The following is a 15,784-nucleotide window of genomic DNA, read 5'->3' as shown; positions in this document are numbered from 1 at the left end:
GGGCCCGATTTTACCATCACGTTTTCGGGTGCGAAAACTTGGTAAAGTCGGGCGTGAGGCGGGTAGCGCAATCCATGCCTGCTCCCGCACCAGTTCCCCCTTTACCAAGGCCCGAAAATGGCCAAGATCGGGACTGCGCCCAAAACGGGCGCGACGACCATTTGAATGCATTCGCCCATCCAGAATCGGCACAAAACAGACATGCTCTACTAAAGTCCGATTCGGGCGCTCCAGCTACTGAGGAGGTAAGTGCCGAGTGTCCAATGGCTCTCGGCTAGAAATTGGGGGAGGGAAGGGGGGTCCGCTGCCACTCTGCCTGAGATAAGTGAGAGGGAAGGGGATCCGCTGCCATTCAGCCTGAGTTCAGTGAGGGGAAAGGAGGGGTCTGCTGCCACTCTGCCTGAGATCGGTGGAGGGAAGGGGGGTGGGGGGAGGGGGGGGATAAGGGGGTCAGTAATGTTGTGGGGGTGGGGCAATATCTGTGGGGGCCAGGGCATTATCCGCCCCGGGAGCGATGTGGCAGGGGAGCCGCACTCTATCATTTTTTTCCTGCGCATGCGCAGTTGGAGGCGCCAATCGGAGCTGCCGGGTTTCGGGCATGTTAAGCCCCACCCAAAGGCTTGTGCAGCACGATTCAGAATCGCTGATATTTTTTCAGGCAGAGTGCGTATGGGGGTGACTGAGAACGGGTCTAAAAATCAGATCTGAAACACTCCCAGTTTCAAGCCCACCCAGCACTTAGAATCAAAATGGTAAAAGAGGGCCCTTATAGAAACTACAAAGGGTTGTGAATGTAGCCCAATCCATCACTCAAACCAGCTCCCATCCATTGACTATATGGATTTATGCATATCCCAGAAATGTAAAATCTTAGAGTCTGTACCGTGTAAATTAGCCAAAAGGGATGGGCAACATAAATTATGAAGAGCGCTTTGACATTAGGGACTACAGGAATAAAACGAGAGGTTAGAAGAATTTTTATGCATTGCCACAGGGAATAGGCAAGGCTGAGTTATTTAATTTTTGAGAGAAGGGTAAATAAACCTTTGAAATAGAGGAAGATACAGAATTACGTGGTGACAGCAAGGCAAGGATAAATGGGTAATGATAAAAACAGAAATTGCTGGTTAAACGCAGACCGTCTGGCAGCATCTATGGAGAGAGAAACAGTATTAATGGGCAGGATTCTCCAATCTTGTCCGTTCCCGCCCTGCTGCCAGCGAGAATGGAGAATTTGGTGCTCTGCCAAAACTCCATTCACCGCAGCGGCACTGGAGAATCCCAGCCGCGGATGAGGTTAGAGGTTTCCGGTGAATGTTTCTTGTTCAATATGACCCTTCCTCGGCACAGCTGGATGAGACCGAGCAAAGACTTAGCAAACACATTGAGCCAAATGGCCTCCTTCTGGGTGATATGAGTTTTCCTGGTTCGTCACATGGTAGTTTCAGAGCAACCCACCCTGAACTGAAAATCTTTCCACCCAGATACATACGTCTTCTGATTCACAGCCTTTCCTGTTACAGTTTATGCTTCTTCTTCAAGAGAAGGAACAGGGCTTTGAACTAAAGACACGTTGCAACGCAACAAGAGCTCTCAAGATTCTGTGCAGTTTTAACCTGCTCTCGTTAGGATTGCTGTAATCACAGCAAACAACTGGGCTGACTCGTCGCTAGATTGGATCCACCTTCTGTTAATCTACAATTTGACATGTGGGGGACTTACACCGTTCAAGTGCAGCACCTGTTCTTGGCTCCTCGACCTCTTGGTTAGCATTTCCCCATTACGTCTCTTATTTTAATGGAGGATAAAACTAACTTAACAATAAATTGTTTGCCACAGAAATTACACCCGCGGTTAGCTGGCTTTCAATCTTGCAAACCTTTTGTGAGGAGAGTCAACAAACACAAAATTTATCTTCGTCAATTATCTTTTCCTCTCCAAAAGTGCATTGGGAATAATTTTATAAAGTCAACTTCTTGCAAAGTTTAAAGTTTATTTATTAGTGTCACAAGCAGGCTTATATTAACACTGCAATGAAGTTACTGTGAAAATCCCCAAATCGCCACACTCTGGTGCCTGTTCGAGTACACTGAGAAAGAATTTAGCATGACCAATCCACCTAACCAGCACGTCTTTCAGACTGTGCATTAGATCAAGCTCAAGATGGGGTGCAATGTCTTTTCTTGTCAGCTTGGATCTTCTTTGTCTCTCTTGTGGGAACATTGAATTGGGTACAATTGGATTTTGAATTTGGTTTTTGAAGGAAGCAAGGAGTGGATTTGAGTTTGCCCGATCCACTCTGAGCACTGGCTTTGTAACTTTAAGAATGGAGTATAAAAAATGAATAAACAGAGGCTGTAAAATTTAGACTCGGACAATTCAATCTCTAATCACAGTGACGATTCATCCCAATGTCCAGATAAATGTGTGAATGTTTGAGATCATCCCTTCCTGTGCGAAAGCCTGATTGGAACAATAGCTGTAGTTAACCTGACCTTGTATCATATTTGAGTTGGACACATAAAACAAAGGAATAAAACCCAATTGTACAATAATTGCTCTGAAAATTATGTTTGATTCATAAGGGATTCTGAAAGCCAGCTTCTTCAGCCCCAGAAGTCTAGGCTGGATCTGGGTGTGAAGGCCTGTGGCAAATTCACTGAGTCACCCAACACCCATTGGCTAGAATCCAGGAATTCAAGAGAGACTTGTTTATCCTAAGAGTCTTTCAGTGGGGAACCCACTACCACAAGGAGTGAGGCGAATACCATTGATGTATTTAAGGGAAAACTCAATAAGAACACAAGAGAGAAAGGAATACGAGAATATGTTGATAGAGTTAGATCGTGGCGGATGGTTCACTGGGGTATAAATAGTAAATCTGTTTCTGTGCTATGAATTTTAAGTAACTCTTCTTTGAGAAACAGTATTTTTTACTGCTGGATATCTTGTTACCCACTGACGGCAGCAGTTATTACCAGGAATTGTCAAGAGATCTACTGCACCCCTGACCTGTACAGTACCAATAATGCAAGGGTGGCAACACCAGGGTCCCAGGTTCACTTCAATGCCCCCCTCCCACCCCGCCTCCCTCCATCTAGGATGGCCAACTCTAGCTGGATATACTAGAGGGCCAATCATTTTAAAGGATGGAACTCATCAACATAAGGCCAGTGACTGCCCTGGGGTAACTCAGCAACTCTGAGCTACTGTAATAGTAGCTTCAAGCTTCAACTTGGGTACCAATAAAAGTTTACGGTTTAAAGCTTTAAAGTTTATTTATTATTAATGTCACAAGTAGGCTTATATTAACACTGAAATGAAGTTACTGTGAAAATTCCCTAGTCACCACACTCCGGCACCTGTTCGGGTACACTGAGGGAAAATTTAGCATGGCCAATGCACCTAACCAGCACGTCTTTTGGACTGTGGGAGGAAATCGGAGCACTCGGAGGAAACCCACGCAAACACTGGAAGAACGTGCAGACTCTGCACAGACAGTGGCCCAAGCCAGGAATTGAAGCCAGGTCCCTGGTGCTGTGAGGCAGCAGTGCTAACCACTGTGCCACCAAGGCTGGTACAAAGGAAGGGTGGGGGGAAAGGGGAGCTACTGCATTATAAAGGGGAGACGGTGGCCCAGTGGTATTGTTGTTGGGGGTCATAATCCACGGTAATGCTCTGGAGACCTGAGTTTGAATCTCACTCACGGCAGATGATGGAATTGGAATTCAATTTTTAAAAAAGATCTGGAGTTAAAAGTCTGATGATGACCATATAGCTGTTGTAAAAAATAACCTGGTTCACTCATGTCCTTTAGGGAAGGAAATCTGCTGTCCTTACCTGGTCTGGCCTACATGTGACTCCAGTCCACAGCAATGTGGTTGACTCCCAAATGTCCTCAGGGATGGACAATGAATGCTGGTCCAGCCAGTGATGTCCACATCCAGGCTTGAATTTTAAAAAAAAATAAACCCAGGTTGCCTTCTAGGGGGCAGGGTGGGGGCGGGGGGGGGGGGGGGGGGGTGAAGGAGCACCTTCTGTCCGTCCCAGGAGAACAGAAAGAGTCAAAAAGGACTCGCATACTGGGCCCCTCATTGCAAGCACCATCAGCTGAAAATGTGTGGAGTCTTTACAGGGTCAATCCAGCAGTTGAGGTCTAAACTGGCAATCAGGGTCCATATGTACATCATTGGACCCTGGCTTACAGGTTAAAAGGACCTATCTCTCAAATTTGACAGACTCCATTGGTGAATCTGGTGAATTGGTGCGGCAACAATAATCTCTCCCTCAATATCAACAAAATGAAGGAGTTTGTCATCGACTTCAGGAAGCGTAGAGGAGAACATACCCCTGTCTACATCAAAGGGGATGAAGTAGAAAGGATCGAGAGCTTCAAGTTTTTAGGTGTTCAGATCGCCAACAACTTGTCCTGGTCTCTCCATGCCAACACTATAGTTAAGAAAGCCCACCAATGCCTCTACTTTCTCAGAAGACTAAGGAAATTTGGCACGTCAGCTATGACTCTTACTAACTTTTACAGATGCACCATAGAAAGCATTCTTTCTGGTTTATCACAGCTTGGTATGGCTCCTGTTCTGCCCAAGACCGCAAGGAACTACAAAAGATCGTGAATGTAGCCCAATCCATCACGCAAACCAGCCTCCCATCCATTGACTCTGTCTACACTTCCCACTGCCTCGGCAAAGCAGCCAGGATAATTAAGGACCCCACGCACCCCGGACATTCTCTCTTCCACTTTCTTCCATCGGGAAAAAGATGGAAAAGTCTGAGGTCACGTACCAACTGACTCAAGAACTTCCCTGCTGTGTCAGACTTTTGAATGGACCTACCTTGCATTAAGTTGATCTTTCTCTATATCCTGTAACACTACATTCTGCACTCTCTCGTTTCCTTCTCTATGAACAGTATGCTTTGCCTGTATAGCACGCGAGAAGCAATACTTTTCACTGTATGTTAATGCATGTGACAATAATAAATCAAATCAAAATATTTCTGGCGCCAGGCCCTTGAGAAGACAATGTCAGCCATTTTGTTGGCTGGAATAGGGTGGTTCACTGCATCCCAGTATTTTGAGTCCACCTTATTCGTCACAATAATTCAAAAACAGTAATTAAATCTAAATCTGATCAGAAGTTGCCAAAACATTTCTGGCTGAAATTGAAAAAATGACTGGCAGGATGAAGGCGGCCTCAGAAAATGTTGCTGTTAATTTAAAATGGAATTTAGCGGCAGAATTGGCTGCTGACTTGCCTTTTATTGCTGGCTGTTGCCCATTAGAAAGGAAATCACCTTAAGAGTTTTGCTCTATCTGGGCATCAATGCCAAGAGTTAATTGACATGCATTTTATGGATGTCTGAACATAATTGCCACTAACTGGTGCACATAAATTTATTTTACAAGAAGCCCTGGCCCTTTGAGATTTTGCCACATTTTGAAAATCTATCCAAATACAGAAGAGTTAAAATATTTTATTGGTTGCCAAATATTCTATTCCTTTATCTCTTGTGCATTTTATATGACAGAATAGCGTTTTATTTAAAGCAGCAGCATGCTGGCCTTCAGATGAATTACAACCTTTGGTTTCCAGCTTAGGGACAGCCAAATGTTTCACTGCAAAAGTAAAGGCAGCTCAGGTAGAAATAATAGTTATTAAAATGTGAACGAATAGTGCATTAACTTTCCTTGTTTTAACAGAGAAGTGGCACGGTGGCACAGTGGCTAGCACTGCTGTCTCACAGCGCCAGGGACCCGAGTTCAATTCCGGCCTCAGGTGACTATCTGTGTGGAGTTTGCACATTCTCCCCGCGCCTGCGTGGGTTTCCTTTGGGTGCTCTGGTTTCCTCCCACGGTCCAAACATGTGCAGGTTAGGTGGCTTGGCCATGTTAAATTGCCCCTTAGTGTCAGGGGGCTTAGCAGGGTAGGGTGGCACGGTGGTACACTTGTTAGCACTGCTGCCTCACAGCGCCAGGGACCCGGGTTCAATTCCCGGCTTGGGTCACTGTCTGCGTGGAGTCTGCACCTTCTCCACGTGTCTGTGTGGGTTTCCTCCGGTTTTCTCCCACAGTTGAAAGAGGTGCTGGTTAGGTGCATTGGCCGTACTTAAATTCTCCCTCAGTGCACCTGAACAGGCGCTGGAGTGTGGCGACTAGGGGATTTTCAAAGTAACTTCATTGCAGTGTTAATGTAAGCCTACTTGTGACACTAATAAATAAACTTAAACACATGGGGTTACAGAAATAGAGCCTGGGTGGGATTGTTGTTGGCGCAGACTCGATGGGCCGAATGGTCTCCTTCTGCATTGTAGGGATTCTAAGTTAGTTCTTCAGAATAAATATGTCAACTAAAGAACAAAGAATATATGCGGTCAACACATTGAACATTTGTATAGTAATGTCATGGCCAAATTTCTACCGTTTTGTCACAAAACAGGTTATATTATTCTCTGGATGTTGCTGTCACAGACTAGTGTGTAACTGCCTCCTGACAGTTTTGACTTTCAAAGCATGCAAGGGGATGGAAATTGACTGAACATCACAGTAGGCTTCTTGATTTCAGTCTCTAAAAAACCCACACCAATGGAGCAAATTCAGGCACACTATATAATAAAGAGTAATACCACTGTGCAGTCATTTTCTAGAAGAAAATGGCATTACTTTGTGAAATACTAACAATGTGTCAACACAGTTCAATCAAACCCGTCAAGTGCAATGAATCACCCAGGTGCAATGCTGAGGTGGTGGATTTTCAACTTGTCATTTGAGGGGGTAATTGGCGGAGAGGATTGGCTGCCAATTATAGAAAGATGGCTGACTAGCAACACTGGGTTGCATCCAAGTGGCAGGTTGAAAATTTACCCAAAGCACTCCAGTTCCAGTTCAACATTGGTCACATCAACGCTAAAAAAAATGTTAGTGTTCAGACAATCTTGTTCAAAGCATGAGGTAATGTAATACATCCTCAGAGGCAGAAGTCCCTTCACCAAAATACCTTTATTTACAAGTCTGACAACAGCATGCTGAGTGCTTTGAGTCAGCAGCCTACACTAGGAGTGCCAGAGGAACTAACACTCCTGGTTAAATACAAAGCAAGAGGCTCCTTCATTGGCCCATCAATTTGGCCCTTAATCAGGGCGTTCATATTCTAACAGGCCCACCTCAATTGCCTGATTAAAGTCGTTACAGGTAACAATCTCCCTTCAGATTGAGAGTCAGGTTTTAAATCAAGATGCATAGTTGCCTTCAAAAAGGAATTGGATAAATGTTTGAAGGGGAAACAAAATTTTGCTGGGGAAAGAACAGAGGAGTGGATTGACTCTTCTCCAGCACCCCTAGAGAATCTTTGGTCCATGGATGACCCCAATTCCTCGTTTCCCTCAGGCACCCCTCCAGTTAGGGATCCAATCTGTGCAGGAGACCGAAAACACTTGTTTCTCGGAACGTTGACAGAGGAGTTTTCTACCCTTTTCCCTTGACCTTTATGTTTGGGAAAGCGCCTGGGAAAAGAGGTCAGATAAATCAGTCTTTCCATTGGCCACTGGCGTCCCATTTATCAGTCAAAACCTCCAGGGACAGATCTGTTCGGGTCAAATCAATTATATCCAGCACTGGCGGACATCAGATCCAATCCAATCTGCTAGACAATAGGCTGTAGAGCATAAGAAACAAGTGTATTTGGCCCTTTGATTCTCCTCTGCCAATCAATAAAATCATTGCTAATCTTCAATCTCAACTCCACCTTCCTGCTACTACCTCTATATCCTTCAATATTCAAAAAATATTGATCTCAGTCTTAAATATACTTCAATGACTGAGCATCCAGAGCCTTACGGGTTAGAGAGTTCCAAAGATTCACAACCCTTTGAGTGAAGGAACGTCTCCTTAATCATAGTTTTAAATCACCAACCCCTTATTTTGAGACTGGTTCCACAATCCCCAGCCAAAGGAAAGATCCTTCCGACATCTACCCTATTAAAAACATTAAAAATTGTGTATGTTTCAGTAAGATCTTCTCATTCTTTCGAACTGAAGGGAATGTAGGACTAGACTATTCAATCTCGCCTCCTAAAATAATCCCCCATCCCAGTGAAGCTCTGCCTAAAATAAGTATATCCTTCCTTAGGTAAAGAGACCAAAACTGTATATAGTACTCCAGATGTGGTTTCACCAAAGTCTTATTTGGTGGACTTATTTAGACTTGTAATGTTATTCTTCTGTAGTAAAGGCTAACATCTCACTTGCTTACCTAACTCTTTACAGTACCAGAATGTTAATATTCTGCGATTTGTCTGCAAGGGCACCTAGGTCCACCTGAATGCCAACATTTCTCACTATCACACCCTTTAAATATACTCTGCTTTTCCATTTTTCTTACAAAATTCAATGCCTTGGTTTGGTTTGTTACATGAAGGACCTCAGGTAACTGAAAGGATGAGAAGGTTGAGGTCAATTAACAGAATTGTTCTACGATCACAGAGCTTTATGGGCAGCAAGGTGGCACAATAGTTAGCACTGCTGCCTCACAGCACCAGGGACCCAGGTTCGATTCCTGGCTTGAGTCATTATCTGTGTGGCGTTTACATGTTCTCCCCATGTCTGCTTGGGTTTCCTCTGGGTGCTCTGGTTTCCTGCCACAGTCCAAAAGACGTGCTGGTTAGGTGCATTGGCCATGCTAAATTCGCCTTCAGTGTACCCGAACAGGCATCAGAGTGCGACTAGGGGATTTTCACAGTAACTTTATTGCAGTGTCAATGTAAGCCTACTTGTGACACGAATAAATAAGCTTTAGATAATGGACACAGAAACAGAATTGTTACTGTGCAGAAGCAGGCCATTCAGCCAATTATGTCTGCACTGGCTCCCTGAATGAGCAATTCACCGAGTGCTGAACTTCTCTTGCATTGTTCCCTTTTTAAATTTTCCAAACTCAGTTCCAACATCAGTCCAAAGCTCCCTTCATTTTGTTACAACGCTGTGCTAGGGAGACCATTCCCCAGCTTCAACATGCTTCAAATCCACATTCCACCTTTCCTTCCCCCATTCCCTTTCCGCAATCCTATCCTGGAGCAGTCACACTCAAAATAATGGGGCAGAAGCTGGTGGGCTTTGTGGAGAATCAAGCAATTTCTTAAATGTAAACCAGACACCAGGTCCAGATTTTCACTCTCAAGTGGAATGTTGGTATGTTTCCTGATTTACCACCCAGTAGAATTAGGAACAGTATGAAAAGTCCTGCTGTCAGTATATTAAAGGCAGAGGTACGAGATCAGCTTTCATCTGCGTGCTTCTCAAAATACATAAATGACTGATAAATCATAGAAACCCTAGAGTTGAGAAGCAGGCCATTCAGCCCATCGAGTCTGCACCAACTCTCCAACAGATCATCCCACCCAGATCCTAGCCACGTAACCCACATATTTACCCTGCTAATCCCCACCAGTTTACACATCTTTGGACACTTAGGAACAATTTAGCATGGCCAATTCACCTAACCTGCACATCTTTGGACTGTGGGAGGAAACCGGAGGAAACCCATGCAGACAAGGTGAGAATGTGCAAACTCCACTCAGACCACCTAAGGCCGGAATCGAACCTGGGTCCCTTGCACTGTGACACAGCAGTGCTAACCACTGTGCCACCATGCCGCCCTAAATGAATGGTGAAATGTGTGTTCAAAACAAATCCAACCCTTCCGTCACTTCTCCCAGGAATGATAGAATCTTGGGGATAATTCAGCACACTTGTGATCCATGAGGGCAGCCGATTACAGTCCCAATTCTCAGATCAGTGCTCAGTGTTCCCCACTAGGAACTTGGAATTGAGGGGTTGGCCCTCATACATCAAACCTTACTTGCTAAGATAGGATATTTAAGTATCCGACTTGCCAAAAACCATCTGCAGCCCAATGTCAGATATTAAAAGCTCCAATTAAGTGGTGCAAATCACTTAGCTGCATCAATACCTGCCAAGGAACAATCTGATCAAAGACAGGTTGGATGAAAAGTACCTGAAGTCTCCTTAATAGCTGCTTTTTAACTCTCATCTATTTCAGTGCTTCCTGTCAGCTGGTGTCACCCAACCCTAGTTGAAAGCATAAAATTCCCTGCCTGCTCACCGTAAAAGAACAAATCAGACCCAATACTGATAGATGGACGTCCCTGTCGCTCTCTGTCAGGACTAATGGAAGTTTCAGAGATCAGGAGAGCAGTTGTGACATCAATCAACCTGCTGTGCGATTGCTAACCTAGCTTCAGATAAATCAGCCAAACTGTGAATCATTCCGAACCGCAGTCTACAAATGAAGTAATTGCCTTCATAAAGAGCCATGCCAGAAACTCTTGACATGTTAAGAGCTGCAACATGCCATTGTGGCCAAAATGAGAGAAATGGCACAAGCGATGAGTAGAGCTTTCTCGGGGAAGGCAAACATTTGGCCATAATAAATGGCTGTTTGCATTCTCACTGCAATATCTATGCCAAGATTCCTGAGGGAGCTCGTTCTGTTTCTCATCTCTATCAACAACCTGGTGGATGCATCACGAGTTCTCTTTTGCGATTATTCATTACAAAAGAGAAAAGGAGAGAGATAGGACAAACCTGCTGGAACATCATGCATTTCCAATTGGCACTAATCCAGCTTTCTGAGTGATGAACTGTGGCAACACTAACAAATTCTGAAAATATGAGGCACCTTTATGAAGCAATAAGCTTTCAATCTTTTGCACGGATTGTTCAGAACATGACCACAACAATTTGAAACAAAGCGTCGTGCTGCTATTCTCAGACTGGAAATTCTTGATCCTCATAAGTCAACATAAAGGGAACAGATGATTTGATTCACGGACGCAGTCTATCACCAGTCCACCTTACCACTTATTGTTATTTGCTTGTTTCTCAAGGTGGGATTTTCCAGTCCCCCCCATCGCCCCACTGATGTGTTTTCCAGCGGCGAAGGGAGCTCACCGCAGACAGGATCTTCTGGTCCCATCGATGTCTACAGCATATTTGAGGGGAGGCAATGGCCTAGTGGTATTATTGCTAGATTATTAATCTAGATACTCAGCTAATGTTCTGGAGATCCGGGTTCAAATCTCGCCATGGCAGATGGTGGAATCTGAATTCAATACAAAACATCTGGAATTAAGAATCTACTGCTGACCATGAAACCATTGTCAATTGTCCGAAAACCCCAGCTGCTTCACTAATGTCCTTTAGGGAAGGAAATCTGCCATCCTTACCTGGTCTGGTCTACATGTGACTTCAGAGCCACAGAAATATGGTTGACTCTCAACTGCCCTCAGAAATGGCCTATCAAGCCACTCAGTTCAAGGGCAACTAGCGATTGGCAATAAAAGCTGGCCAGCCAGTGTTGCCCATGTCCCACGAGTGAATTTTTAAAAAATTTGTGTGGCTCGCCCGTCCTGCTGCAGGGGAACCCATGGCGGAGGGTCACGTTCGGCAGGACTGGACGATCTCTCCGGCAGGCAGGACTGGATTTGTCAGTAGTTTGCATCAAAGAATAAAAATACACCTCTGACCTATCATAGTTTAACTGTAGATATACTATTCCTAGTGACATGGGAGTTGAGTCTATGTCCAGTCCTTAAAGTAGATATGTCTCCGAATCCCTCAAAGCCAGATGAAGGTACTAATCAGATCCCTGGTAGTCTACTTATTGCTGTTCAACCATATGCATTAACCACTCATTGCTTCTTAAAATTGTAGAACTTTACAACATGACAGGAGGCCATTCAGCCCCTCCTGTCTACACTGGCCGACAAGGAGCCAGCTCTTGGTCCTTGACCTTGTAGGTTATGACGTTTCATGTGCATATCCAAGTACTTTTAAAATGTTATGGGAGTTTTTGCCTCTACCACCCTTTCAAGCAGCAAGTTACAGTTCCCACCACCCTCTAAGCGAAAGAAATCCTCCTCCATTGATTTGGAATTTCATATTCAGAATCATGGAATACAGGTTCTAGACCTACACAAAGGACACTCCAAACCAAAGTGAACATTATTCAGAATACCACCGTCTTTACATTTATACTGTAAACTTCATGAGCACAACAAACTGTACAAGTGATAGAGAACTAAATATTGGTTTAGAATCCAAATTGAGGATAATATAATGCATCCACTGTGCAAGTAATGCCAATTTCTCAAGTTAGGCTTACGAATATTGCTTTTGGTACACCATGCACCTTACGAATACATCGAATGATGCAGCACAGAAAGAGGCCATTCAGCCTTCAAAGCTGACCTTTCCCACTTCTCCATTCCTTCCTCATAGCCCTGTATTTTTCACCCCTTCAAGTATTTATCCAATTCCCTTTCGAAAGTTATTGTCGAATCTTCTTCCATCACCTTTTCAGACAATGAATTGGGTTTTCAAAGCACAACTCAATTGTCCGAAAAGTGCTTCTTTGTGCCATCTCTTATCCTTCTGCCAATCATTTTAAATCTGTGTCCTGATTGCCGACTCTTCTTCCACTAAAAATAGTTTCAATTGAATAACTGTTATCAAAATCCTACATGATTTTGAATCCCTCGCGCAAATCACTCCTTAACATTCCCTGCTATTAGGAGAACACCACCTTCTCGAGTCTATCTAACTCCATCCCTCATCCCTGGTACTTTTCAGTTCGTTTCTTCCGCACCATCTTTCCTAAAATGTGGCACCCAGTGCCAAACTCAACACTCCAGCTCTGTATGTCTTTCAGACTGAATTACCTATATTGCAATGTAATATTCATAAATACAACATGTACCTGCTTCTAATTGCCTAATAATGTTTGAAATTATTGGAGAATCAATGATGGTTAAGGAAATGTCATAACATTTGGTCTTATTGATTATTTTTTTGAACCAGAGTGCAGGTTGAACTGCCTTTTTAAAGGTTGCACAGAAGTTTCCATACAGTTTAGTCACTTATAATGGTTAACAATGGTTTCACTAGGGGATTATAGCTTGAGGGGCGCCATTCCACATTAAGCATGGCCGACCAAGAGTCACTCACATTCTTACAGCTAGCGATTGGCATGTTTGGAAGGATTTGCAGGTTGACAGTCAACCTGTTTGGCCTCATTATGAACCTTCCTTTGCCATCGTGGGGCTTGAACCTTGAGGTTCTGGTTGAGAGACAGGGACACTAACCCACTGTGCCACAAGACTTCCTTGGCACCACAGTAAGTGCCCAATTTTCCTTTCAAATGATTTCAAGCTATTTACTCCACGCTGCCAGTTTTACACAACAGCTAAAGATTATTCTTGGCTACAGGATGTGGCTATCTTTTTCTAGAGTGTTCTGAAATATTCCTGGGTACATAGTCCAATTAGACTATAGAATCATACAGTGCAGAAGAGGCCCTACCACCCATTGAGTCTGCACCGACACAGGAGAAACACCCGACATCCCACCTAATCCTATTTACCAGCACTTGGCCCAAAGCCTTGAATATTATGATGAGCCAAGTGCTCAACCAGGTACTTTTTAAAGATTGTGAGGTAACCCGCCCCTACCACCCTCCCAGGCAGCGCATTCCAGACCGTCACCACCCTCTGGATAAAAAAGGGTTTTTCATCACATCCCCCCTCTCCCACCTACCCCTCACCACTATGTTGAAACTGCATGAAGACAGAGATGTGTTGAAAACTGTGTTTGGGGAAGCGTTGTTTGGTAATTTTGGTGTTCAGAATCTAACTCATATGAAAATCTTCTACCGTGTGAAACCTACCTGGCTTCAACTAGCATATGAGCCGCGCTATCAAAACAAAACTCAATTCTGTTGGCTGTGCATCCAAAAAAGTGTCTCACTGAGGTACACGACCAACATAATTAGCTTGGTACTCTGTTAATCCTGATATTAGACAAAACTGAACAGAAGCTACAGCTAACTAGCTTAGAGCTGATTACGATTTGGTGCATAACAGTTACCGAAATGTGACCGCATCATTTGAGAACGCCAGTCTGCAAAGTTTCTGCTGATCTTATATTTCATCATTCTGATTTGTGATTCAATTACCTCATGGGTGATCTGTCCAACTGCATCTTTTTACCTAGGTTTCATAACCCTTAAAACCCTCACCTAATAGAAATCTTGGACATGTTCAATTGACCTAGCCTCAGAACCTTTAAGAAAGAAAGTTCCGGATTCATGTAAAGAAGTGCGTTGTGACTTTACCCCTGGATATCCTCATTCTAATTATTTGACAGCAACAAAAAGGGGCAGTGGAGCGGAGGGATACTTTTAAGGAGGTAGTGATATGTGTAGAAGCCCGAGGTGGGACGTGGTAAAGGGTTCAGGTAGGTTCTGCCAACAATGGAGACCTCCAATGTCTGGAGTCACATTTGATGACAAGGCTGAGATTCAAAAATGTCAAAATTGAGAGTGAGGCAGAGGAATCTGAAGGAGAGGATTGGGCAGGGTGTGCACAGATTGGGTCCAAGGGAGATGAAGAGAGTCACGCCCAGTTGGGAAAAAGATCAGAAAAGACGTGAGAAAGACAGAGGAACGGAGAAGAGTTTGAAAGGTGATCCCCAGAGGAGCATGGGTTGTAGGAAGGACTCCAAGAAAGGGGTGTAAGACAGTTTGAACTGGAGGCTGCAAGAGACCAGTATGGAAAGGGTTAATCAGGGCAGCTTCAATCCTGTGCATTTGATTAATCAGATGATGTTCAACTTTAGCATTGCTATTGCTTCATTTTAGGAGTACAAATTTGAGCTTTTCTAACTTTAACTTTGAACTGTCAAGCATGACTGAGATTCTCAAATTGCTTTGGCTTGAAGTAAATAATCAAAGAACAAAGAAAGGTACAGCGCAGGAACAGGCTCTTCAGCCCTCCAAGCCCATGCCAATCATGATAGAATCATAGAATCCTCACAGTGCAGAAGGAGGACATTCGGCCCATCGAGTCTGCACCAACCACAATCTCACCAGGCCATATTCCCGAAACCCCACATATTTACCCTGCTAATCCCCCTTACACTAGGGTTAATTTAGCATAGCCAATCAACCTAACCTGTAAATCTTTGGAGTGGTCTATTGATGCCCTAATTAAATTCTTTTTAAAAATCTGCCCTTACTCTATTCCCTCCCTATTCATGTACCCATCCAGATGCCTCTTAAATGTTGCTAATGTGCCTGCTTCCACCACCTCCTCTAACAGCGCATTCTAGGCACCCACCACTCTCTGCGTGAAAAACTTCCCCACACATCTCCCTTAAACTTTCCCCCTTTCACCTTGAACCTGTGCCCCTCTGCCAATTGTCTAATTACTTAATGCAGTTGTGTGTAAGCCAATGCTTGCAGTTTTTTTGAGTGAGTGAATGAATAAGGAAGTGAAATACATAATTAGAATATTTTAAGACTGATGAGTTTGGAAAAACAAGTGTATCTATGCAACGAAATGTTGCACTACAGGAAGAGAAAGGCAAACTCGGAGTTGATAGATCCCTGAAAATGAATAGGAAGCAATGAGACTGCTGGTTGACAGATTTGCATAGATGGAATAACAGATGACAGCACAAAATGTCCTGCATGAGAGGATAACTCGTGCTGACTGACACAAAAGGCTGGATTTTCTCAGGGAAGGTGGAGTTCCCATTCCCAACGCCGGCTATTTTGAACAGTGTGGGAAAGGAGGAAGGTTGTGCGCGAGATGCATCAATTGGCTTTGGAGCTTTTTGTTGGTCTGTAAAATTTTCCATCCTTACCGCGACGGTTCCCATGTTGGCTTTGGGCCAAGTGCTGGTCAATGGGATTAG

General features: G+C 44.0%; 1 protein-coding gene across 1 annotated transcript in view; it reads right to left on the bottom strand.

Moving 5' to 3' along the window:
* LOC144500957 (tumor necrosis factor receptor superfamily member 16-like) overlaps positions 1 to 15,784 on the bottom strand; it is a 168,479-nt gene that overhangs the window by 111,288 nt on the left and 41,407 nt on the right. The gene's annotated exons all lie outside the window — the stretch shown is intronic.

This window comes from Mustelus asterias, chromosome 11, assembly GCF_964213995.1.
Source record: "Mustelus asterias chromosome 11, sMusAst1.hap1.1, whole genome shotgun sequence".
NCBI lineage: Eukaryota > Metazoa > Chordata > Chondrichthyes > Carcharhiniformes > Triakidae > Mustelus > Mustelus asterias.
This window is presented reverse-complemented; position numbering and strand designations above follow the sequence as displayed.